General features: G+C 51.1%; 2 pseudogenes; both read right to left on the reverse strand.

Annotated features, from left to right (window-relative positions):
- LOC116885879 overlaps positions 1 to 8,472 on the reverse strand; it is a 44,042-nt pseudogene extending 35,570 nt beyond the window's left edge.
- A 367-nt stretch (positions 8,473 to 8,839) lies between these two features.
- Positions 8,840 to 9,087, reverse strand: LOC116885676 (annotated as a pseudogene).
- Positions 9,088 to 24,663: the final 15,576 nt, after the last annotated feature.

Genomic DNA, 24,663 nt, shown 5'->3' on the forward strand with positions numbered 1-24,663 from the left:
AAACTCAGTGACTGGAGTGCTTGCCGCGCAAGCATAAGGACCTGCGTTCAATCCTCAGAGTCCATGTGAAAAACTAGGTGTGGTGGTGTCCGTTTGTAACCCCAGTGCCTGGGATGCAGAGATGGGAGGATTCCTGGACTCACTGGTCAGCCAGTCTAAGCCTACTTGTGAGTTTCATGGAAAAGTGACAAAGATTCTGTCTCAAAACACACACACACACACACAAAAACAAAACAAACAACAAAACAGAAACAAACACAAAACTTCACCACCACCAACAGAAAACAAGGTGAAAGGTACCCGAGGAATGACCTTTGAGATTGCTCTCTGACCTCTCTACATATAACCATATGTATGCATGCATTCATAAACACATACATCCTGTACACACACACACACACACACACACACACACACACACACACATGCACACATACAAAAGCAGAAGTCCATATTTGTGAATGCCATTTCTGGTAATGCTTTTATTAATACAGTCAAGAAAAAGATAATTGGACCCCCTGCCTCTGACAGGGAACACTGAGGCAGGAAATAAGTCTCTGAGCAACTGATCGACCCTTAGCAACACAGCACGTCCCAGACAGGGCCAGGTAGGAAAGCAGCCACGGCCACAAGATGCAGATAAAACCCAACCTGTATCTGCCCCAGAGTCCCGAGTGGCTAGACAGCGTCAAATGAGTCTGTAGGACCTCCATAGCAGCAGGTACAAGGAGAGTGAGGATCCGTGGTCCTTTCTGTGAGACAGAATGCAGTTCCAGTGTCCAAGAGACAGAGGCAGGAGAGCCACACGTTCTTGACTAGCCAGAGCGGCAGAGTTTAAGATTACTTTGTGGAAGTTAGGATAATATTTCAAAACGAAGAGTAAAAAGAAATTTGGGCGTGGCTCAGTCATAGATGACGTTCATAGAATCCCCCAGGGAGGGGCTGGGCGTCTAGCTAGGTGATAGACCGCTTGTCTGGCAAGCGTTCCCGTCATTGCAAATAGCACATGGAAACAAAGAAATGGCATCTCAAATCCAGGGAATAAAGTCCTGGGGACAGGGCAGGGGCGCCTCTGAAGCAGCTATTTCCATCTTGTCGTCCGAGCTTCTGAGGCCACTGTGGCCACCTGCAGACTGGTGGAGGAGTCTGGGTTTTCTAGTGAGCTGGGTCGGGCTGGGGCTTCTCACGGTTACCCACCCCTTCTTCCTTTCTGCTGATCTTGCTTGGGTCTGGCTACAGGGCACACGCTTCTTTCCCCACTTGCCAGCACTGCTTAGTGTGCAGGGCCCTGTTTCCTACAGGTCAAACAGCCTACATCCCGGCTTCCTCCTCTGCAGGTTTTCTGTTGACTTTGGCTGCAGCTTACAGGCACATGGCCACCTCAAATCTCTTTGCAAGTCTGGGTAAACAGGCAGCCCAAAGCCGCTGGTGAGCACCCACCTGGGCTCTGTAAAGCAAGCTGATCTTCCCAGGAAGTGGCCTGGCTACACCTATTTGGAAGCTTTCCTGAGGCCTCCTGAGAAGACAGCCCGCTCCCCCCGCCCCGTGCCCCACCCTCACCTCCAGCCCAAGCAGACATGGGTCCCCAGTGAAAGAGACACTAGGAAAATACACAGAGCAGGCCTGGGCTATGGACTGAGCTCCAGGTGGACAGAAGACCTTTGCCCAGGCTCTCTCTACCATAGCCTGTTAGGTGTCTGTGGTCAGGGCCAGGAACAGGTAGGGTATGGGGCTGGACAACCATCTGCATCACAGTATGTGGGGACATTCTTCCCTGAGAAGGACTGAGCCATTGTTCACCTTTTAGGGGAAATCCAGTTTTTTCGGGATGTCTTTGATGAGTGCTTTTATGAGTGTTTTTGGGAGGAATCCACAGCAGGACAAATACAGGGCCAGGACGGTGTTCCATTGCTTCTCTGGGCCCCCACTTGTGCTCTGCACAGCAGAGAATGGATGACTTTTCTCTGGCCAATGGTGGAACAAAAGCATCAAACATGGCTGCCTCTGGGCAGGACTGTGGTCTGGTTTCTTCCTGAGATCCCTAGGACAGATTCAGGATCTTCCGCTTTGGAAGACTTGTAATGCCTAAATGCATAGGCATAAATTGAAAGGTTGCCAAGGAACCTCCCAAGGGACGCCCCCCCACCCCCATCCCTCAGTACCTAGAAGGAAATAAGGCAGGGTCTAGGCATAGCCTGGAAAGCAGTGTGTGCGTGCGTGCGTGCGTGCGTGCGTGCGTGCGTGCGTGTGTGTCTGTGTGTCTGTGTGTCTGTGTGTGTGTCTGTGTATGTTTGTCTCTGTTTCTCTGTGTGTGGGGCTGAGTGTATATGTCTTTCTATGTGTGTGTATTTGTCTGTCTGTCTGTCTGTCTGACTGTCTGTCTGTCTCTCTCTCTGTGTGTGTGTATCTATCTCTGTTTCTCTCTCTCTCTCTGTGTGTGTGTGTGTGTGTGTGTGTCTGTGCATCTGTGTCTGTTTGTTTCTGTTCTCTCTATCTCTATCTCTCTATCACTCTGTCTATCTCTCTCACTGTGTGTGTAATGTGTGTGTGTGTTTGTGTATTTGGGTCTCTGTATGTGTCTGTCTCTCTCAGTCTGTCTCCGTGTGTGTGTGTGTGTGTGTGTGTGTGTGTGTGTGTGTGTGTGTGTGTGTAGTGGGCTCCCAAAAGTTAGAGGCAGTCAAGGGCCCCTCTTCTCAATGAGCTCTATCAGGTAGAGTTCCATCCCACCCTCAAGGCCTTGTAACACCTCACTGACCCCTAGGAGACTTCCAGGAGTCAGCCTTTAATAGGGTTGAAATCGAGAGGAAGAGAGAGAGAGAGAGAGAGAGAGAGAGAGAGAGAGAGAGAGAGAGAGAGAGAGAGAGAGAGAGAGACTAAACTATGATCATGGCAGGCGCTGACCTTGAATCTGGTGTCACTGAGGGGAAGGTCACTAAGGGTCTGACCCTCTGAGGTGGTGTAGGTACTAGGCCCCAACTGTGGGCATGGAGGTGATGGGGGGCATGGGTGATGAGGCTGCTTGAGGTGCCTTCTCCTGTGAGCTGGGAGAGAAAGGAGCTCCCCACCACTTGAACCTCTAGCTAGTTAGCCAGGAGGGGCTTGCAGGATTTGGGGGTGTCGCATTCAGGAGTACGTCTCTCACCTTGCAGCTGTCACAGACTGACTTAGACTGAAGCCTCTATAATCGGAATGGGCTTGAGAGTGGAAATGGTAGATAATGGCCGGGAGGACCCACATTGCAGGGTGGGAGGCGTCTACTCGGATACCGGATCCCAGACTGTGCTTGCGTTACCGTCTCTGGGTGCTGGGAGGGATCTTACTGTAGGCTACAGAGCTGTTTGCAGGCAAACATGCACAGAGATGGAGTGATGGAGGGAGACAGCGGGAAACCAGTCTCTCGCTTGTCATTAAAGCAGCTGAGATTTAAAAGGGACAAGACAGGGACAGGAAATTAAACCACTCTCCATTAGAGAATGCTGTGGAGGTCCCCACACCCTTGGCTGCCAAGGTTCTGAGAGACTCAGGGTGGAGTCAGGGCAGGTTAGGATACTCATTCTTATCCTCAGGAGCTGACACAGACACCATGAGCTGGGGACCTTGGTTGGCCCTGTTCTCCACGCAGTTGGAGCCCCTCTATCCACAGGGGGCCTGAGGCAGCTTTGAGGTGTCAGCCACAGTTTCCACCCTCTCCAGATGGGTGAAGAAGGGGTCCAGGACCTCAGAGCCTCCAGCCTGGGCTACTCAGCATTCTCTGGTGAATAGCTGGTGATAGGTCCTAAACAGGAGGACTCCAGGAGGGGAAGGGCTCAGGGTATAGGGTGAATGTCTCATGTAAGAGCAGGAAGAGGTGGGTTTATCCCAGCTGTGGCCATCAGACACATCATTAACCTAGGAAAACTTCTGCAAGACCTTTGGTATTGGGAAAAACATTGTCACAGCCCAGATCCCCTGGTAGGCCTTGGTCATCCATCCAAGGTATGCCCTGGGGGCAGAAGGGGAGCTCACTAAGACCTGAGCTTCTTTTGTGAACAGAAAAACATTAGGAGGGCCTACAGAACCTTCCCTGGTCATTGCCCTGTGTGCTAGCTCAGACTGCTGTGTTCCCAGGAAGGGTGGCTTTGGCCCCAAGGCTCTGTGGCTGGTGGGTTCAGTGTGAGTGCAGCTGTCTCTGACAGAGTCTGGTCACTTGTTCTGAGTATGCACGGCTGCTTTCCTCCTAGCCGCACTCTTTTCTCCGAGGGGATTCCTAATCGGCCGGAGAAGCCACTGGGGATCCAGTTTGAGCCTAGGAGCTCTGGAACCTGCCTCTTTCTCCCACCCTGGATCTAAACTATTTACACTCCTGCCCCTCCCGCCCCCGAACCCTCCCCCAGCTCACCTTCCCCACCCTTGTCCTCTCTTCCTCTCATCTCTCTTCGCTCAGTTCCCATCAAGTAGTTTATGAAACTTCCAGAGTCAACTGAAAAACAAAATAAAAACAAGTCAAGACAAGGTGGGGGGGGATCAATAACAGAAAATGGTAGTCTCTTATTATAGTTCTTATTTATATAAGCATTTGAAATTATCTGCACAAAAATAGACAAGCTAAACTCAGGCTAAAGGAAGGAAGACCTTTCCTTTGGGTGGTAGAGATAAGCGTGCACAATTTGAATGAGTGAGAGGGACACAATAGAGGGCTGACTCTGTTGCCTGCCTTTGGGACCCCTTTCCTAGCTGGGCTGCCTCATCTGGCCTCAGTGGGAGAGGATGTGCTTTAGTCCTGCTGCAACTTGATGTGCCCAAGCGGGCTGGTACCCATGGTGGGGAGGCCTCCCCTTCTCTGAGGATAAAAGGAGAGGGGGATGGAAGAAGGGAAATTTGAGGGTAGAACTGGGAGGAGAAGAGCGAGGGGACTGTGATTGGGATGCAAAATAAATACATAAATAAATTTAACCTCAGCACTCAGGAGGCAGAGGCCTGTCTGATCTACATAGTGAATCCCGTGCCAGCTAGGGCTACATAGTGATATCTTGTTTTGTGGGGAGGAGGCACAAAAAATTAATTTCAACATGAAATTAGAGAGGAAGAGACATTATCCCTGGGAACTTAAGTTTCATTCGAATGAAAAACAAATGAATTGAGAAGCATTTAACGTGAAGGTTAGACAGCCCAGGATGATGGCTTCATGGGGTGAGGAGAGTTTGTTCTGCAAAATATTTTTTGTTGTTATCGAACATTAAGTAGTTGAGGTTGTAACTGAGTATTTGTATTCGGAATGTCACTGAGGGCAGCAATAGAAGCACACATGTATACACATATAAACACACTGTGTGTAGGCAAACATGTGTGGGGATGCAAATATGTGCATAACACATATATGTGTGCGTGTCATGTGCACAACACACTGATATATACAAGCACACAAGTGTATGTATACAGGTATGTGTGCATGGACACGGACATGTACACAAGCACATGTACACATGTGTGTGCATATAGGTAAATGTACGTGAACACACAGATATGGGTATACGCACACACATGAGTTCATTCTGGCACGTGTACATACATGCACATAGATGCTTGTGAAAGCACATACAATCTCCAGGGGCGACAAGGCTCTACCTCTTGCTGGTTTTGCTTCTCTCATGGAGAGCCTGGCCCCACCCTTGCTGCCTGTGACCTTGTGCCTTGTTTGGGTAGAAGGGGATTTCTACATCCTCATCGGTGTTCTCAGCTTCCTTCTGTTGAGCCTGGTCAGCCATTCCCCCAATCCTGCAGAAATGTGTCTATTTCATCTCCAACAGCAGTTGTTCCAGGGTAGATCACAGGTACCACGTGTCCAGCGCTGGTCTCCACAGCTGCTCTGCAAAGTGCTTCTCAACTCCCTGTAGCCCTGGTGCCCCTCATCAGACAGGTACCTCCCCTCTTCTGGATCCTGTCAGCTGTCTGCCCTCAGCTCTTCTCTGGGAAGACTCAGCCTCCTAGGACAGAGTGAAGCTCTGTTCCTGGCTACTCCCCTGCTCCTGAGAAGGTACTGCTCCCACTCTAGGCTTCAGCCATTCAAGCCTGGCCAGGGGACCAGATCGAGACTCCCAGCTGTAGCCTTTGGCACAGGCTTGCACCTCTCTGATGGCTGCTGGGGTTTGGGGGATGCATCACGTGAATTTGGATCTCCTAGGATTCTCAAAGCCCCAGCGGGGTTGGAACTTCTTTAGTACGGTTAAGAACGGCTTCCTTGCCCCTCTGGGTATGCCCTGGAGATCTCGTGAGGTCTGGGCTTGGGGATTCAGGGCAGACCCATAGCAGCATTCTTCAAGTTTGGATGAGGCCACCAAGTCAACCAGTTTGTGTCTTCCTTACCTGGGTGGGCAGCCCTGGGTCCACACAGTGAGGATAGGACTTAGAGCAGTGTCCTTTGCGCAGTGCAGTGGCCAGCCATGAGCATGCAGGGCCAGGGTGGCTCTGTTACAGGGATCCAGTGCCAGCACAGGGCCAGGGTTTGAGGACCACATAGGGCTGGCAGATGGAGTCTCCTTTTCCTCCTCCAAATAAAGACCCACTCCCTTCACCCTGGGCTGAGCAGTAATGATTAACGTGGCTGGCTCTGATCTCTTTGTTTCTGCTGGGCTGGGGCTGTGGGTGCAGGAGACAGGGGGTACACAGTCTCCCCCTGCTGCACGTGAATGCTGGCTTTATCTTCTTCGGGCTTCTCTGGTTTCATCGTCTTATTTGTCCTGACATAGATGGGCTTTATCTCCAGTTCCTAATGGCCAATGGAACCCCAGACAGTTCTTCAGAGGCTCTGGCCCCTGTAGGTGTGCTGATGGGATAGACCAGGCTGGGGTTCTGAGGAAGACACAGCCCACAAGTGTCCCTGTCTGTGTGGCCCCATCGTTTGTTTGTGCGGGCAGCCAGAGCAGAGCAAGAAAGCCTCCCTCGGCAAGGGGTGGAGGCCTTGGGGATGAAGACCTTCCAGAAGTCTCTTGTGCTGGGCAATCACCTGTGGTCACTCATTTACCTGTGCTGGCTTAGCAGCTGCGATTGCTGCACGGGTTCCTGATGGTAGGGGCTGCTATTTTTCCTGAAGGAAATTTCTAGAAAGCTCTTCCTCATACCCCTTTCTCTTTGCTGGTCTCTGACTCAAGCCTCGGTGAGTTGGACACGTGCCCTGGTTTAGCTCTGGGCAGAGTGGCTGGAGCCTCTGGGTCTCTGAGGAGATGGGGGCCTACAGGCTAGAGTGCATCTGCACTTGTTTCCTCCCTGAGTTCCTGCTGCTGTTGGCCTAGTCCTCCCCCCCACCCCAGCACCCCAGGTCCCACCTGTCAGATCACTAGGCCTCCAGAAACCTAAACCCCAGATCAGCAGAGCCAGAGACCAATGTGGCAGAACCTGGCAGGTGTCACTGGAAGTCTGATGATTAGATTTTCTGCACAGCTGAAAATGTAAATATTGGTGAGAGTCGGAAGACCAAGTCATCTCTGGCAAGATCGGACGTCATTCCCACACCTGCTCTGGACAGAGCTCTAAGGCCATGCCACCCACCTCACGGTGGCATTGCCACAAGAAGCTGATAGGTGTTGCCACGAGGGACACAGTGTGTGGCCAGCTGCGTGTTTGCAGAGCTGGTAATACCGGCCACTGGGTCCCAGCCTGGGACTCACCAAGCCCAGCTGTCCCTGCCTGGACACTGGGCCAAACAGTGAGTTCTCTGGGCCCCCGGAACTTATCTTGAGTCAATAGAGACTCTGGGCAGCCACAGAGGCTGTTGACCCGGCCAGCAGACAAGAGTGGCATTCAGGTCCCTAGCTGGTTTCCAGTGAGCTCAGCTGCTCCACAGCTGGGGCCAGGGACAGCCTGCACCCCACCCGCCTGCTGGGACTGTTTTCCTGCTGGTAAACAAGGAGCCTGGGCATCCGTGGAGCAAGGTCTTCACCGTGTACAGCTAGGGGCACCTGGGAGAGGATGATGTGGCGGTATACAGAAATGGCCACAACATGGCACCTGTGGGAGGACACTGGGTGCCTTGTCCTTTAAAGCAGGGACCATAGTGTGGTTACCAACTCCAGCTCTGGGGGCTATTATTCCCCAAGATATCATTTGATGGCTGAAGATGTTGGGGAGGGACCACAGGGATGGGCAAGAGCGAAGAGGATGGTCCTGGGAGCCCCAAGGACCCCAGACCGCCCTGGCCACGCTTGTGGAAGGTCGGTAGGTAGAAGCAAGCCTCACTTCCTCGGGCAACCCTGGGTCTATGACCAAGCTGAGGACAGACAATGAGGACATGTTGGACAGTCTGCCTGTTTGTCTGGCCACACTGGCCAGAGCCTCTCCAGATTGAGCAAGTATAGGAATGCCCTGGGATCTCTAGAATGTCTGACAGCAATGCAGCACCCAGGCAGAAGCTCCATGTCTCCTTTCTCTTCAGCCCTGACATGCGGGGGGGGGGGAAGGGAGCGGGAGGAAGGGGATGTGGCATCACCTGGTGGACATGATTTGTCTTCAGGGTGTCTGATTTGCTTCGAAGAGACCCAGAGATGGAGGTGCCCAAGGGGCAGGGACGTAATGGTGGAAACCTTTTAAGTTTGTGTTCTGTTTTCTGTGACAGACATCATGACCAAAGCAAGTTTGAGGAAAGGGTTGATTTGGTTCAGACTTCCAGGTCACAATACATCACTGAGGGGAGTCAAGGAAGGAACCTGGAGGCAGAAACAATGGAAGAGCACTGCTTGTTGGTTCTCTCTCTCTCTCTCTCTCTCTCTCTCTCTCTCTCTCTCTCTCTCTCTCTCTCTCTCTCTCTCTCTCTCAATCCAAAATGTGTTTATGGGGAAGGTTCCCACTCATCTTGAACCAGGGGCGTTCAGTGCTGTTTCCTCCTGAAGGAGCATCCTTCTGTCAGCCTTGCTTTTCCACCGTAGGCTGACAGAGGACAATGGAGCAGCCAACACACACGGCTACCGTTTGTGCCTGGCTAAAGACGACTTTATAGCATCCCGGCCATTTCATATCCATAAAGTAGGAATTGGGGCTCTGCACCAGGCGCTTTCCCTTGTGTTTCCTCTTCTCCTCTTCTGGAGAGGGATGAAGGAGATCCTCTGCTAGAGGCATGTTCTCTTGGGGAGGTCATCACCGCCAGAAAGGTGTTGGTTTGCTCTTAATTAGTGTTCTTTTTATTTTATTTTATTTTATTTATTATATATGAGTACATTGTAGCTGTCTTCAAACACACCAGAAGAGGGCATCAGATCTCATTACAGATGGTTGTGAGCCACCATGTGGTTGCTGGGAATTGAACTCAGGACCTCTGGAAGAGCAGTTGGTGCTCTTAACCGCTGAGCCATCTCTCCAGCCCTTAATTAGTGTTCTTATATGGCCTAAGTCCACCTGCCTAGGAAATGGTGCCACCCACAGTGGGGTGGGCCCTCCTACACCAACTAAAACAATCACATTAACCCGTAGTCATGTCCACAGACCGACTTGATAAAGACCATGACTCAACCGAGATTCTTCTCGGGTGATTCCAGACCGTGTCAAGATGACAGCCAAGGCTAACTAATACAGGGACCTTTACTGCAAGTTGACCCTGGGAGCACACAGTCAGGAATCTCTTTACCTTGTTACTCCCCAGACTCTGTGGTGGCTCCCCCTGCTTGGGGTCCCTAAATCTCAGCAGGGGATTTCAGTGTCTTTCCCAGACCTCTTGTCCTAGATAGAATTAGCTAATGCTAGATGAGTAACCATCCCCAATTCCTGTCTCTGCAGAACGTGACCTCTTAGGAAACAGGTCTCTGCAGGTGGCAGTAGTTAAAGCCCTGGTTTTAGATCCAAGGCTACATTTTGGTGTTGTCTTTGTAGTTTGAGACAGTCTCTCATGTAGGAATGACTGATCTCCAACCCACTGAGTAGGCAAAAATGACCTCGAATTCCTGATCCTCCTGACTCTACCCTCCAGGCACTGGACTTACAGCATACACCACCACTGGGGGGTGAGCAGGGTTTTGCACATGTTAGCTAAGCACCCTGGCAACCAAATCACCCTCCCTAGCTTAAGTCAGCCTTACGTCTAACGACAAGATCTCTCCTCAGAAGAGTGAACAGAGTAGCCATGTACAGTAGGGGACATAACCAGGCTATGTGCCCACACTGAGGGATGTCAGGCATCATAGGCAGCAACAGATACTGGAGAGGAGCTGGGGTCGGACGCCTATCAGCCTTGGGAGGCACCAGACCTCAATCCTGTGGGGTCTGAGGGAGCGCTTCCTTGATCCTAATTCATTATCATTTATGCCAGCACTTCTAGGACACTGTCAGACTCCCAGAGTGTGCTCCGAGCTCCTAGAACCACAGACATGCCTTAGGAAAATGAAATCCCTGTTCTCACATGGTGCTACACTTTCTGTTGAGCCAGGGGCAGGGTGTAAAAGGGAGAGTGACTTCTGCCCACCCATGAGGCTTGTTGCTTGGTTGGTGTAGCCAAGTTCACTTGTAGCAAACAGGGCAACTCTTATACACCCTTTGGTGCCCAGGTCTCCCTACCCTATGTAGAAACTTGTATCTCCTTTCTGATCTCCTTGGGGTGCTGTGACTCATGACAGACTCCTGACATCCGCTTTCCCCATAGTGGAGGAGGAACTGGAGGCTTTAAGACATAGGTAGGGTGGGCGTTATGGCTCCAATGGGCTGTCCCTATAGGTATCCTCAGGCTATGCCCTGTCTCTTGTCCATGCAGAATAAACTCTATTGTGATCCTAGACCTGGGAAGATGTGAGGATAAGTTGGAAGACCCACTGTCCCATTCCCGGCCCTGTGTGTCCCTAGGACTCTAGCCAACCCAGGGAACTTCAGTTTCCTTGACTGTGGATTGGTCTAGAAGCTTCTCGTCTTCCCTCTGACCTTGGCGGAGGTCACTGTCCATCAAGTTCCCACAGACTCAAAGAACTCATGTCTTGCTGTGGCATCAGGACATGAGACTCCCTAGAAACCTGGGCGCTGAGTACCTGTTGGCCATGTGATCAGGGCACAGACAGCATGGGGAAACTCTAGTCAGGCGCTGTCTCTGAGAAGCCCTGGGTCTCTTGGCACTGGAACACAGTTGGGACAGTGTCCAAACTAGGCCATCCTTTCCCCCATGGCCTTCCTGGAAGATGTGAGTATCTCAGGACCACACGGAAGGGTGGAGCCAACGCTTTCACTCCATACCCACGCCTGCATCCCTTGTGTGTGGATGTCTGAAACACAAGGGTCCTTTGCACCTGCTGCTCTAGGAGCCAACCTCATCTAATTGCTTAACTGGTGTTAATTCTTATGCTATTAATACCTGGTACCGAAAATAACGTTGCCTAGAAACTTACCTGGGCCACTTTGTCTGTCGCTTTTTGAGAAAATAAAGTCAAACTGTCTTCTGCCAGCTATTTCCCATTTCTCCCTTCTTAAGTGTCTTGGTTTTGATGCTAGGCTTTGGGAGAGACCTTAAAGGGACATCGCCCCTCCAGCAGCATCTGCAGGTCTTCCTTCCCTGTGACAGCTCATGGAGAGCACAGCACCCCTTTCCAAAAGGGATGGAGACAAGGAAGTCTCAACCGCGTGGGACACTCTCCTGCTGTGTCACAGGCTGTTGAACCCACAGCCTGAGAACGTGTGCCTCATGGTATATATGTGTTCACACATCTATTTTGGGGTATCCACACCACAGACTCATATGATGAGATGCACAGGTCTGTCAGGCTAGGGCCCAGAAGAGCTGGGGTCCGGATGCATTTGGAGCCAATTCCCACTGTGACAACATAACTAAGATTTGCCCCCTCAACTTCGTTGTGACCTCTCTGCGGTTCCCCATTGTCTTAGCGAAGTTTTCTGTTGCTGCAAGGGTTTATTCCAACTTCCAACTTGTCACGCTCCATCACTAAGAGAAGTCAAGGCAGGAATTAAAGTAGGGACCATGGAGGCACCTTCTTGCTCGAGTGTTCTCATGGCTTGCTCGGCGTGCCTTTGTACACAGGTCAGATCACCTACCCTGGCATGACACTGCCCGAGGTGAGCTGCCCTCTGCTCCTATGTCAATCAGTAGTTTTGAAAGTGCTCTACAAACTTGCCTATAGGCAAATCATATGGAGCCATTTCTCAGTTGAGACCTTTCTTTCCCAACGACTCCAGCTTCTGTCAGCTGACATAAGACCAGCAGGACACCCGTGAGTTGACAGAGCACCCCTGGCTCCTTCTGTCCTCTGTCTCTGGGTTCTGTCTCATCCCTGGACAATACTTCCTCATTTTCCTTCTCAAATACATCACTCAAGCGCAAATCTCTTCTTGGTGGAGCAGAGACGGTCTATCTCTCTCCACACAGATGAACATAGACAGATGTGTGATACGCGCGGACCTGTGTGCATATATGTACGTGTTTATAGGAACAGGTGTACAGGCAGCCACCAGACAGGATGAGTGCCAGGTTGGGGCTGGGCATGCTCCCTTCTCAGACATACAAGGAGTCTGCAGTGTGGTTAAGGATCTCTCTGGGAGATGCCTGGGAGAGCCTGATGGGTTGCATGCCAGCCAGTGCTATGCAACGGGGGCATAGGCCAGGAGCAGGAGGGCCCGAGAAGGCTGACAGTACAGTACAGGCCTATGGGCCTCAAGGCTGAGCCATCCAGAGCCTGTGGCTTTGCGTGCCACCAGCCACCTCTGTAGTAGCATTTGAGGGCTGATCTGTCTTGCGGCAGAAGTAGGTGACTCACAGTGCCATCCTCCAGGACCTAGTTTCCTGGGCTTTCTGCAATGTTGACCTGTTCCCAGACAGCAATGTCACACGGAAGAGACATTGTCATTGGCTAAAATTCTATCCTTCCCACCTGCCATTCGGGACACAGACTCTGAAGTCTTTCCAGGAGCCCCAGTAAACACCTTGCCATCTCGTACGTTAGCTGAGCCCTGGTCACATGTACAGGCGAATCATGCTTGCAGCCAATGGGATGGGATCTTGACTGGCAGGGCCTAGAACCCAGGCAGTTCCACACCTGACCACAGAGGGAGGTGGGGTGGGGACTGTTCTCTGCAGGGACAGAGCACCCTGTCTGGGGCAGGATGGGAGCTTTAGGGGATTGGGATGTGAGGTTTGTGGCTCAAGACATGGGGGCCTAGAGAAGGCAGTGACTGGGGGTTAGGCCGTAGGCTGGGGTAGGATTGGAGGTCTGAACATGGGAGCATAGGGTAAGGATATGGGGACACGGTGAGGAATGAGGTCACAAGTGGGGCAGCCCGTGCCCTTGTGAGCACTTGGTTAGTCAGAGAGAAAGGACACCAGAGGTCAGAGGTTACACCAGGGGATGCTGATAATCCCTGCCTGTGTCTCACCTGTTTCCCAGACTTCTGACTATGGCTAGAGGTGCACAGTGTGGTCTGGGAGCCTCACAGTGAAGGGTGAGTAAGAAGCGATGACTTTTAAAAAGCAGCCTGAGGGGGGCGGGCAGATCCACGTGCCGTCCTCCAATCACGTGATCCATCTCAGCCAGTCCCTTTGTATTTGTTGCTATAAATCTGTGTGTTGCTCATACATGGGTCTGTGTGTGCCTGTATGTACCTGTGTGCACCTCTGTGTGTTCACCTCTGTGTGTGCTTCAGTGTGTTTGCCCGTGTGTTCTTATGTGTATCTGTGTGTCTATATGTATCTGTATGTCCCGGGTGCCCCTGTGTGTCTGTATGTGCACATCTGTGCCTGCGTATGATCCTGTGTGTGTGCCTATGTGCTCATATGTGCCCCTGTGAACCTGTGTTATATACATATATGTCCGTGTGTGCCTCTGTGTGTCGTGTGTGTGTATTGTGTATGTGTATGTGTGTGTGTGCCTGTGTGCCTATATGTACCTATGTACCTGTGTATGTCTTCGTGTGAACCCATGTGTATGTGCATTTATGTACCTATGTATGCATGTGCTTATGCGTACTCAAGGTCTCGGGGGCCCCTGATATGTAGACTAGTGTGCATGCATTCGAATGTCCATGAATGGGGCTGGGGCACAAGCAGGGAGACGATTTTCCTGGAGGCCACACTTGATCAGCTGCCAAGCTGTCTCTATTGTCATGTCAACCAAATATTTTCAGCCTCCCCGCCCAGAAGCCTCGGAGCGCTGTCTCCTCCCGGCTGCGAACCCCAGACCAGACTTCCAAACCGCTAGGCCAATCTGGAGGCCCTTTTTTTAGCTGCTGAGGGGAGGGAAAAAAAAAACCCATAAGCAAACACAAATCCACTGATCGTAGCCGCCGCCTTCTCTGCAGTTTAATTTCTGAGCTTTGATCTGATACTGGGCCCCAGAGGACGTGTTATTTCTAAATAACGAGCCAAATGTTTGTGCCCGACCTTGAACTCCTCTGGTTTGGGGAAAAATATGACTTAGCATAGTTGTTCTTTGATGCGGCCAGAAGCATGGGGATCAAAGACTTTTCAGGGGGCAGAGGCAGGAAGGGTGGCAGGGCCCTGTAGTGCCCTGCCCTGGGGAGCAGAGCCCTGGACAGGGCCACACCCACCCAGACCCCCATAGATGTCCTCACTGGGGCTTGAGCCTAACCACACCTGCAGAAAACCTGGGATCCCCAAAGTCTGTTCTGTGGTTGTGGGGGTCGAAGACAAATAGCAGACAGCCTGCTGTTGTGACATTGGGACTCTAGAGGCCCATCCTAGAATTGAGTGGGACCCTGGCTGGTAGGATGGGGGTCTGAGACGGCTCATTAGCACATAGGCACACGCAACAGGAGGCACAGGTGGCCTCAAGCTGTACTAGAGGTATTCAGTGGCCACTTGGAAAGAATTGGAGAAAGGTGCCCCCTGCTGGCATGTGCTAGCCCACAAGTACATGGGCAGGCTCAATCGGGCTGGCTTGGTTCCTACGTACAAGCAGAGCTGCTTACTAGTGGCCCGTCGTGCTGCAGGCCTGGGGTCAGGTCCCTGTCCCAAGGCATTGGACCAGGCAGGGTGCAGGGAATGTCCTAGGAATGGTTGATTCCACTTTGGAGATGGCATTTTCCCTGGGAAGTATTGCTACCAGTCTTCTCAGTGGGGGTCAAGGTACAATGTCAGCAATCACCGGCCTTAGTAATTAAGCTGGGGCACTTTCTGCTGTTTCTTACAGCTTCTGTTCAGAACCTTGTCCCCAGTATTTGCTGGTAAGTCCTGGCCAGAGGAGGAGTCTGTCTGGGCTTGGCCAACCTCTGAAGCTCAGTGTTCACAACGGTCTCCAGTCTGCTAAGAATCCACCTAGAACCCAGGCCTAAGAGATCCCTACACCCCAGACGCAATGCATGCTCATAGCAGCCATACCTAAACTGGCACTTTCTGTTGGAGGCATCACAGGTGGCAGGCAGGGAGCCGGAACCCAGACCACTGATCTGAGCTACCCCTTGGCCGGTTCGGAGGTAGCATTGTATGTTTGTTTCGTTCCTGGTTTGTTTGTTTGTCTGTTTTTGACACAGAATCCCACATAGCCCTCTGGTGGCTATCTTAGGGTTTCTATTACTGCGATGAAACACCATGACCAAAGATCAGGAGAGAAAAGGGTTTACTTGGCTTACACTTTCAGGGTACAGTTCATCACTGAAGGAAGTCAGGACACAGCCTTAAACAGGGCAGGAACCTGGATGCAGGGGCTGAGGTAGCGGCCATGCTGGGAGCTCTTTTCATGCTCGCTCAACCTGATTTCTTAGAACTTCTATAGAACTCAGGACCACCAGCCTAGCGGTGGAACTACCCACCATTGGGCTGGGCTCTTTCCTATCAGTCATTAATTAGGAAAGTACCTGCACAGCTGGATCTTATGGAGGTATTTCTCTTAACTGAGGTTTCCCCCTTTCCGACAACTCCAGCTTGTGTCGCGCTGACGTAAAATTAGCCAGCACAGTGGCCTTTAACTCAATGCGTAGCCAAGAATACCTTGACATTTGGATCCTCTTGCCTTCGGCTTCCAAGGGAAAGGACTACACCTGTTTTGAATGTGGCTGGGCATGGGACCCAGAATGCCTCGCATGCTAGGCAAGCACTCTGCCAACTGAGACACATCTCCAGCCTAGGAATTTGTTCCTAAAGATTTAATTGTGTGTGTGTGTGTGTGTGTGTGTGTGTGTGTGTGTGTGTGTGTGTGTGTGTGTGTATGGGTGTCTATGTATGTGTGGATGTCTATGTATGGGTATATGTCAGGTTGCCTTAGAAACCAAAAGCATAGGAACCCCTGAAGCTGGAGTTACTGGCAGTTATGAGCCTCCCAATACAGGTAGGTGCCGGGAACCAAACTCAGGTCCTCAGCAAGAACAACATTTCCCTCTTAACCTCTGGGCCATCTCGTTAGTCCCCACAGCTGTCTTCTTAAAAGTTCAATAATTGGAGTCAGGTAGGGAAACCAGTGCCTGCAATCGCAGCACACAGGAGGCAAGAGGATTTCTGTAAGGCTATGGTAACCCCAGGCTACATAGAGAGACCTGGTCTCAAGAAAACCAAGTGAAGAAAAGCCAAATTATTCCACGGACAGGTAACAGTCACATGATGCCAAATTCTGGCAGGGGTGGAAATAGAGAGGCACAACTGGAGAAAACTGTAGTAAGTAAAACCCAGACCTGAGGGCTGGAGAGATGAGATGGGTCAGTGGTTAGAGCACTGTCTGCTCTTCCAGAGGTCCTGAGTTCAATTCCCAGCAACCGCCTGGTGGCTCACGACCATCTATACTGGGATTTGATCCCCTTTCCTGGGAGGCAGGTGGACATGCAGATAGAGCCCTCACAGACACAAACAAATAAAAACAAATCTTTAAAAAGAAAACCCAGACTTGAGACAACAGTACTGTGGGCATATTGGATCATTCCCTATAAGAAATCTTTGTTCTGTTGTATAAATTTTATCTAGGAGAGATCTATTCCCCCTTCTTCTCCAGATAGCATCCCAAAGGCAGGCAGGCCAGAGTACAAGTCTACCCACCTTCAAGCTGGGGAACCCATGAGTTTATTGGTGCTATTTGCAGAGCATGCGTGAAAGGGGTTACTTACAGAACTTTGGGTGATCCCAAAGCAGCCAAGCATGAGAAGTGCACCCCAGCATGGGTGATAACTTCTTTATAGTTGCACAGGTGGAAGCCCCTAGACTTTGGGAATCAAATGTGTCTTCATGCAAGCACTTTATCAACTGAGCCATCTCCCTGTGCCCTAAACAGACTAATGCGGAGTTCAGGTAGGAGCCAACTCTGGGTGCTTCCCAGTGGTTTTTGGGAAGGCAAGAGACAAACCCGGGTTCCTGCCTCTACCTCAGGACCCCCTTGCTTGCACTCGTCCGGTGCCGAGTAGGTATGCCAGTCTGTAAGGTCCTCGGCACCTACGGGACCCATCCTGTAGCCCTGGCTGTTTGTCCTCCTCCTCCACAGTACCGTAGCTCCGTTGGTACTCTTTCTACAGCTCTGCAGCCAGCCATGTGCAGCCGCTCTGAGGACCTCCCTGCCCTGTGTTTATTCCCATTTATGCAAACCACAGACCCTCGAGCTTGTAAAAGCTCCCTGTTGTCTTTTTCATCCACAATTATTCCCTGTTTTTCCTCCTTCGTTCCTTTCTCCATTCTTTCTTAATCATTGTTTGAGATAGGGTTTCATGTTGTCCAGCCTAGCCTTGAACTAGCTTAGCTCTGATCCTCCTGCCTCAGCCTCCCAAGGGCTGAGATTACAGGCATATACCACTCTATCCAGCTCTCATTTATTTTTTAAAATAAAGGTTGCATTTTATCCATGAGTAGTGACTCTTGCTAGCAATCTCAGCACGCAGAGGGCAAGGCAGGGGGATTATCAGGAGTTCAAGTCCTTCCCAGGCTTCATAGAAAATGCCAGACTATCCTGGGCTTCAGAGACCTTGTCTCAGAGCAATGACAAAGTTTCCTGTCACTGTGTGGCTGTTAGGAATTGTTTAGCAAACTCCCACTGGTGAGCTTTGAGAGCATCTAAATGCCTGTGAGTGACTGCTTCCTCGGTGGCACCGTAAGGGTGCAGGACTTTGTGGGGTAAAGGGTACGCATGTTGACACTGAGCCCACTGGTTGATTGACCATAAATGTTACACAGCTCATCAACTGTGGATGGTGTCTGTTTCCCACAGCCTGCCATGTGTGGCACCAGCCAGTGCCTTGCTTCTGCCAATCTTGTTATAAAGTGGGTCTCCGTTTCCTTCCTTTTCACATTTCCTGTCCCCAGCCAGGCCTCTCTGTTGACTAGGCAAGTTGATCTCGCTTCCTGGGTCTCCTTGGGGACTGGGCACTTCCTAGGCACTCTCCATGTGCTTGGGATGTGAACTCATTGTCACTTCCTTTCTTGGTGGCAGGCTGGGTTTCAGCCTTGGCTCACGGCTTCCTGATTCCTTGTCGGGATGAGTGTCACACATTCTCTGCTTGCTGCTTCAGGGGTGTGGTCTTCAACCTCACTACATCCTGCTACCTGAAGTCGGAGAATGCTGAAATTTCGTCACGGTCTCAGTCGACTGGAATGGTAGCGAGCATGTACGTGGCGACTATAGAACATTCCAGAGATTCTTTATTTCATTTTTTTTATGTGTGCGTGTGTCTGTGTATGTGAGCTTGCATGTGCACACGGGCGCAGTCACCAGCAGCATTCACCAGTGTGTGCACACAGGGGACAGAGACTGATATCAGATGCTCTCTTCAGCCTGACTCACTCTTGGGAACAGGGTCTCTCACTGAACTGGAGCTTACCCATTTGATTAAGGCTGGCTGGCCAGTGAGTCCCTGAGACCCTCCCTTCTCAACCTTTCCAACCCTGGAATTATAGGTGCTCATAGCATGTCTGACTTTTTACCTGGTGCTGAGGATCAAGCTTAGGTCCTCAGGCTTGTGTGGCAAGCATTCTTCCCAGCCTCTGGAACATTCTTGCATGAAGGGATGTCTTAGTTACTTTTCTATTGCTGTTGTAAGACACTGGGCCTGGGGACTGGAGAGGTGGCTCAGTGGTTAAGAACACCCAATGCTACTCTTTCTAGGGAATTCCCAGCATCCACATGGCAGCTAAAACTGTCTGTAACTCTAGTTCCTGGGGATTTGATCTGTTTTCCTAACTAACTTAGACACCAGGCAAGGGTGTGGTGAACACTCTTCAGGCAAAACAATCATATGCATAAGATAAATTATTAAAAGGAAAAAAAAAGACACCATGACCAAAGGCAACTTATAGAAGAAAGAGTTTATTTGGGGCTTACAGTTTTAGAGGGTTACTGTTCATGGACATCACGTCAGGGAACATGGCAGCAGGCAAGCAAGCATGGCACTGGAGCAGTTGCTGAGAGCTTAGAACTTGAGATATAATCATGAGTCACAGAGAGCCAGTTGGAACGATGTGGGCTTTTGAAACCTCAAAGCCCCACCCCCAGCACTCACTTTCTCCAACAAGGCCACACCTCTTAATCCTTCCCAAACAGTTCCACCAACTGGGGAACAAACATTAAAATGTGTGAATCTATGGGGGCTATTCTCATTCAGATCACCAGGGGCCTCAGAGGTGTTGCAGCAACAGAGAGCTAGAAGGTTCCATCTGCACTGACTAGTGGTTCAGAATGGACTGGAAAAGACAGGACGACACCCAAGCACACATCTAAGAACCGCTCATAGGTGGCAAAGGGTGAGCAGTGGCAATGGAATGAGTCACGAGGTAGAGTGAGCTTCACCCTCAGGAGCCTCAGGTCAAACAGCACCACTATGAAAGGAAAGAGAGAAGGGAAAAACATGGTAATGGCGGTAATCAAATATCATTCCTTAAATATACGGCAAAATTTTAGTCATCGGTCATCAAGATTTGAGGTAGAGTCAAGGTAACAGAGAAGCTGGAGTCCAAGGGGCTAAGAGTTATAGAGGCAGGGATCATGTAGGCTAGGGTCAGGAAGGGTCAGGGAGGCAGGATTCAGGGAGGCTGGTGTAGGGAGGCAGGGTTCAAGAGAGCTGTAGTCTAGAAGGCTGGGGTCAGGAAAGTTGGGATCAGGAAGGAATGGGTCATGGATGCTGGGATCAGGGAGGCAGGGGTCCAGGAGGCGGGGATCCGGGAAGTCGGGGTCTGAGAAGCTTGGGTCAGGGAGGCAGAGTTAATTTAGGTTGACCTCCTTGTGAACTGGGATAGGGCTGGTCACTGCAGCTTACTGGCCTCCTTACTTCTGCCTTCTCCTTGAAAAGCTCTTGGCCAGAGCAGGGTGACAGCTTCCTGTGAGTTCTGAGTTCCCTGGGAGCCTCCTACCCACCGGGTCAGCTGGCACCTGTTCTGGAAACAAAGTTAGTGTCATTCAAGCAAAGACAAACAACCTGGGTAAAGTTAGGGCACAGCTAGCTGGGAGCACTCTTTCTGACTCTTCTGGCTAATGGAAGGCTTCCAGAGAGTCGCTGTGTACTGGGAGGGGCCACAGTACCTACCACCTACGGCAATGGCCTTTTGCTCAACACTCCTGTGTAATGTGCAGGTCACACAGGCTTTTAATACAGGTAACTTATAACTGCAGATGGACTGGAGCTCCCGGAACGGTGAGCCCATTTGACACAAGCATCGGATTCCTGGCTGGCCCGAGCAGTGCGCCACTCAGGCTTCAGGACAACAAAAAGCAGGGACTCTAGAAAGTTTATAACGTGGAGTTAGAGTACACGTGGGCCTGTGGCTTCCTGGGATAGGGCTGTTTCCTCCCCTCCTGCACACAAAGGGGTGAAAGGGGGAATAAACGGGAAGAAATGGAGACATTGGGAACTCTGGGCTTCAGCTGTCCGCACTGGGATCATGTGTGACAATTGGCTGGGATATGGGGTTCTACTAAGAACAGGGGGGCCTCTCCAGGCACCAGTCTTACTCCAAGGCTCCTCAAGGACTTGGCTATCAGTGCCAACTAAGCTTTGGGCACGACGCTAATTGGGCTAGATATATCAGGTGACCACTCAGTGCCTGCGTCATCGATGCCCATGATGAAGGCACTCCTCGGGTAGGATGGCAGAGGGAAACATGGCCCGCCCAACTCCTTGAACAAGGAGAGGATAGGCCCCCACGTAAGGCAGCAAGATCACGAGCAGGGTGGGTTTTTGGGTCAGTGGCCCTGATTTCTTTTAATCCCTGCCTTCTGCCTAGCTGGCCTCATTCCAAATCAAGCTATCCCCCGAGCACACACAAAGGAGCTGCTGTAGTTCCAGGTTTCACGTCTAAGTACCACCCCGCCCAGGAAGGAGAGTTTGATCTGTTCCAACTGTTCACACAGAGGCTCACAATGGGGCCCCTTAGGTTAGGTGTCCACCCTTCAGGTGTACACATGTGGCAGGAGAGAAGGAGATAGGCAGGGTTACAGGAGAGGGATGTGAGCTGTGGGTGCTGGGGACATATGGTGACTTCTGCCACCTAAGGGTCATCGCCTCCATTCTTTGGGCTTATTTCTCAGACAAGAGCTTATAAAGGTTAGGGTAAGAGAAATGCGGGCTGGTCAGTGCAATAGAGCTTGCCTGAGACCAGAGAGCCTGGACATGGGGTTTGGGAAGACTGGGGTGCTCACCAGAAGCACCACTCGAGACTTGTAGAGAACACGCCTAGAGACACACCGGACACCTGAGGGGTGTGCCTTAGCAGACCCACCCAGACCAAGTTGTTTTGAAAGACTGAAAGGGGCGGACTGATTGTGCCCGCTGCCTTCCGGGATCCTCCAGGCTACTGTAGCCATTTACAGAAAGCCGATGCCACCAGAGTGATTCATGTTCTTAGAAGCCAAGTATGAATCTGCTCTGGTGGAAGCCCAGTGGTTGTCACCTGGGGACAGACAGCCACATCACACCTAAGCTCACCAGGGCATTCCGGCTTCCACCTCCTCTGTAGTCGGAGGTTTTACTGACTTCCTCATTGCCTTGTGCGTGCAACAAAACCTCTGAATGTCAGCCGCATGCCACCTCCTTTTTATGGCCCACCTGGTCCTCAGGTGGGTCCAAGCTCTGGAGCAGTGGCTGGGGAACCTGGCAGGATGCCGAGGAAGGGCTTGCAGGTGCGCTGGCCCTGCCCTGGTGTTCTTCAGCCTCCTGGAGACTTGCCACTCAGCTGCTCACACAGGCGTCACCCTCCCTCTCTGGCTTTAGGCTACATCATTCTTGCTACAGTGTGAGCGGCTGGGGATGGCTTCCCCTGGTATCTCTCGGCATTTCCCGAGGCATCACTTTAAAGTCAGAGTGTCACTAAGTGCCTTCCCTTTCTCCCCTCCCCCTCCACTCATCTGCGGACGTGACCTCCAGCAGCTCCTCTCAGGTTCAAAGTTTCCTCAGCATTTCTGCTTTCAAGGAAATTGTACATTCAGCGTCAGAGTACGTTTGCATGTTAGCACCAGACAGCCTGTAAGCGGCTCTCCTCAGAGGGACCTGGTTTCCTCCAGGGCAGTGTGTCTCTTGACTTGTGGGTTACGGCCCCTCAGGGGTTGATCAACCCTTTCACGAAGGTCCCCTCAGACCGTTGGAAAACACAGATACTTACATTAAGATTCATAACAGTAGCAAAATTACAGTTATTAAATAGCAACAAAAATAACTTTATGGCTGGGGGGTTACCACAACATGAGAACTGTATTAAAGGGTTGTGGTATTAGGAAGGTTGAGAACCAGCAGTATAGAGACAGATCCTTTCTGCTTTTCCAAACCCTATGACTCTCTTGGGGGTTACTGTAGTGTAGCACTTCAGCAGGAGAGGCAGGGACTTTGGGGGATGTCTCTTGGTTAGTAATTCAGGGACCCTGTGCTTCTCTCCCATCCCCTCAGGTCCAGTCAGTAGGGAGTGCCTCAAGGCAAGCAGAGAGTGAGTCCAGAGGCTGCTCTGAGCTCAAACCTGCCTCAGAGAGACCCTAAGTGAGATTCAGAGAGGCCCTGTATGATGCAGGGTTATAAAGAAAGATAGAGAAGCTGTTGGCAAGGGTCTGAGCCTGTCATTCACAGCCCTCATACTCCCCTGGAGCACCCCGAGGAAACAAGGGAAGTTATGGGACAAGGTCTTCAGAAACTTTGCAAGGTCAAAGACCCATGACCATGGGCCAGAACCCAGTGGGTTTAGGGTCAATGTTTATAAGGTCTTTGGCACGATCTCGATCTCGTCTGTCTTGGGGTCAGGGCTCCTAGGCTGAGTGTCAAGGACTACCTTTAGGGTGAACACTCACTTTGCCTACAGTAGTCAGGTTGGAAACTCGGGTGGATATTATATATAAGCTTTGACCTTACTGAGGTTTCATGAGGAGCTGTCCCTACCCAAGGGCTATCTGCCATGTTTTTTCTGAATCTCTACTACCTGTGTGTCTCACAAGACAGTGTTTGTTTCTCCTAACTCTCAGGCTGTGTGCAAAAGGCCTTGTGGGTAAAACGGGAGGGCTCGTGGGTCCACCGTACTGTGAAGAGGGCCCCCCCTCCCGCCACCACACTATCATCTCATCCTTACTGAGTCACATGTTGACCCCAGATCAGGCGGGGTATCTTAGGAAGGGTGGCTTCGGATGTGTGTCCTAAGGGATGGGAGTGTGACTCGTTATTTTATTTTATTTTATTTTTTGTAGGCATGGTCGGTCTTGCCATTGCAGCTACTAGGGCGCCAGGGCTTGGTTTATGGGTGGCCCTCTGCTGCCACCTGGTGTTCATTGTCTGCCATGCACCCTTTCTACTTGACTTTGGCGTTGCAAATGTGCGCATGCTCCTAGAGAGCAGGAGCGTTGCAACAGGAGTCCTGTGTGTGTGTGTGTGTGTGTGTGTGTGTGTGTGTGTGTGTATGTGTTAAAAGGGCACACCATATGGGGTTGGGGATTTAGCTCAGTGGTAGAGCGCTTGCCTAGCAAGCGCAAGGCCCTGGGTTCGGTCCCCAGCTCCGAAAAAAGGGCACACCATGAATTGTCAGAAGCTATGCTGCACCTGGAGAGTCCGACCCCTTGACAGCAATTGGGGAAAGGGAGTCCTCATCCCTCCTCTGCCTGTGACCTTGGCCTCGGTGACTTTTTTGGTAGTCTGGCCCACCACGGAGCGCATCAGTTCTGCTGAGAGAGCTGTAGAGGATCAAGGGCTGCCTGTGGGTGGAGTTGCATTCTCCTGGGGAGGAAGCCACCAGCAGAAAATGCACAGTAATGAGTGCCCTCGAATCCTATGATTTCAGGCCACAGTGCTTCCTCACTGGGAAGTATAGTTCAAAAGAAATTACAGGATGTGGGGAGTTGGGATACTCTTCTGTAATCCTCTGAGACAGGAGGATGGGGTTTTCAGGCCAACCTGAGCTACACAGCAAGACCCAGTCTTTAAAAACAAAAATAGAGGTTGGCGCTGTGGCTCAGTTGGTGATATTCTTGCTTAGCATGCAGGAAGCCCCGGAGCCTGTAGTCTGAGCACTGGGATTGTGGAAAACAGGAGAATAAGAAGCCCAAGGCCAGCCTCAGCTACTTAGCAAGTTTGAAGGCAACCTGGCCTACATGCGATCTAATCTCAAAAAACAAAAACAGGTCAGTGTCAGGGCACATGCCTTTAATCCTTGCGTTGGAGAGAAGGAAGCAGGAATATAGATTTCCGTGAGGCTCAACTGGTCTGTATAGCAGGTTTAGGCCAGGCATAGCGAGAGCCTGTCTTTAAAATCGTTCATTAAAAATAAAGTGAGAAGACACAAGATGCTTCTGCTGCCCTGAATGTTGGGTGACTTGAAGGCCAGGTAGG

This window comes from Rattus rattus, chromosome 16, assembly GCF_011064425.1.
Source record: "Rattus rattus isolate New Zealand chromosome 16, Rrattus_CSIRO_v1, whole genome shotgun sequence".
NCBI lineage: Eukaryota > Metazoa > Chordata > Mammalia > Rodentia > Muridae > Rattus > Rattus rattus.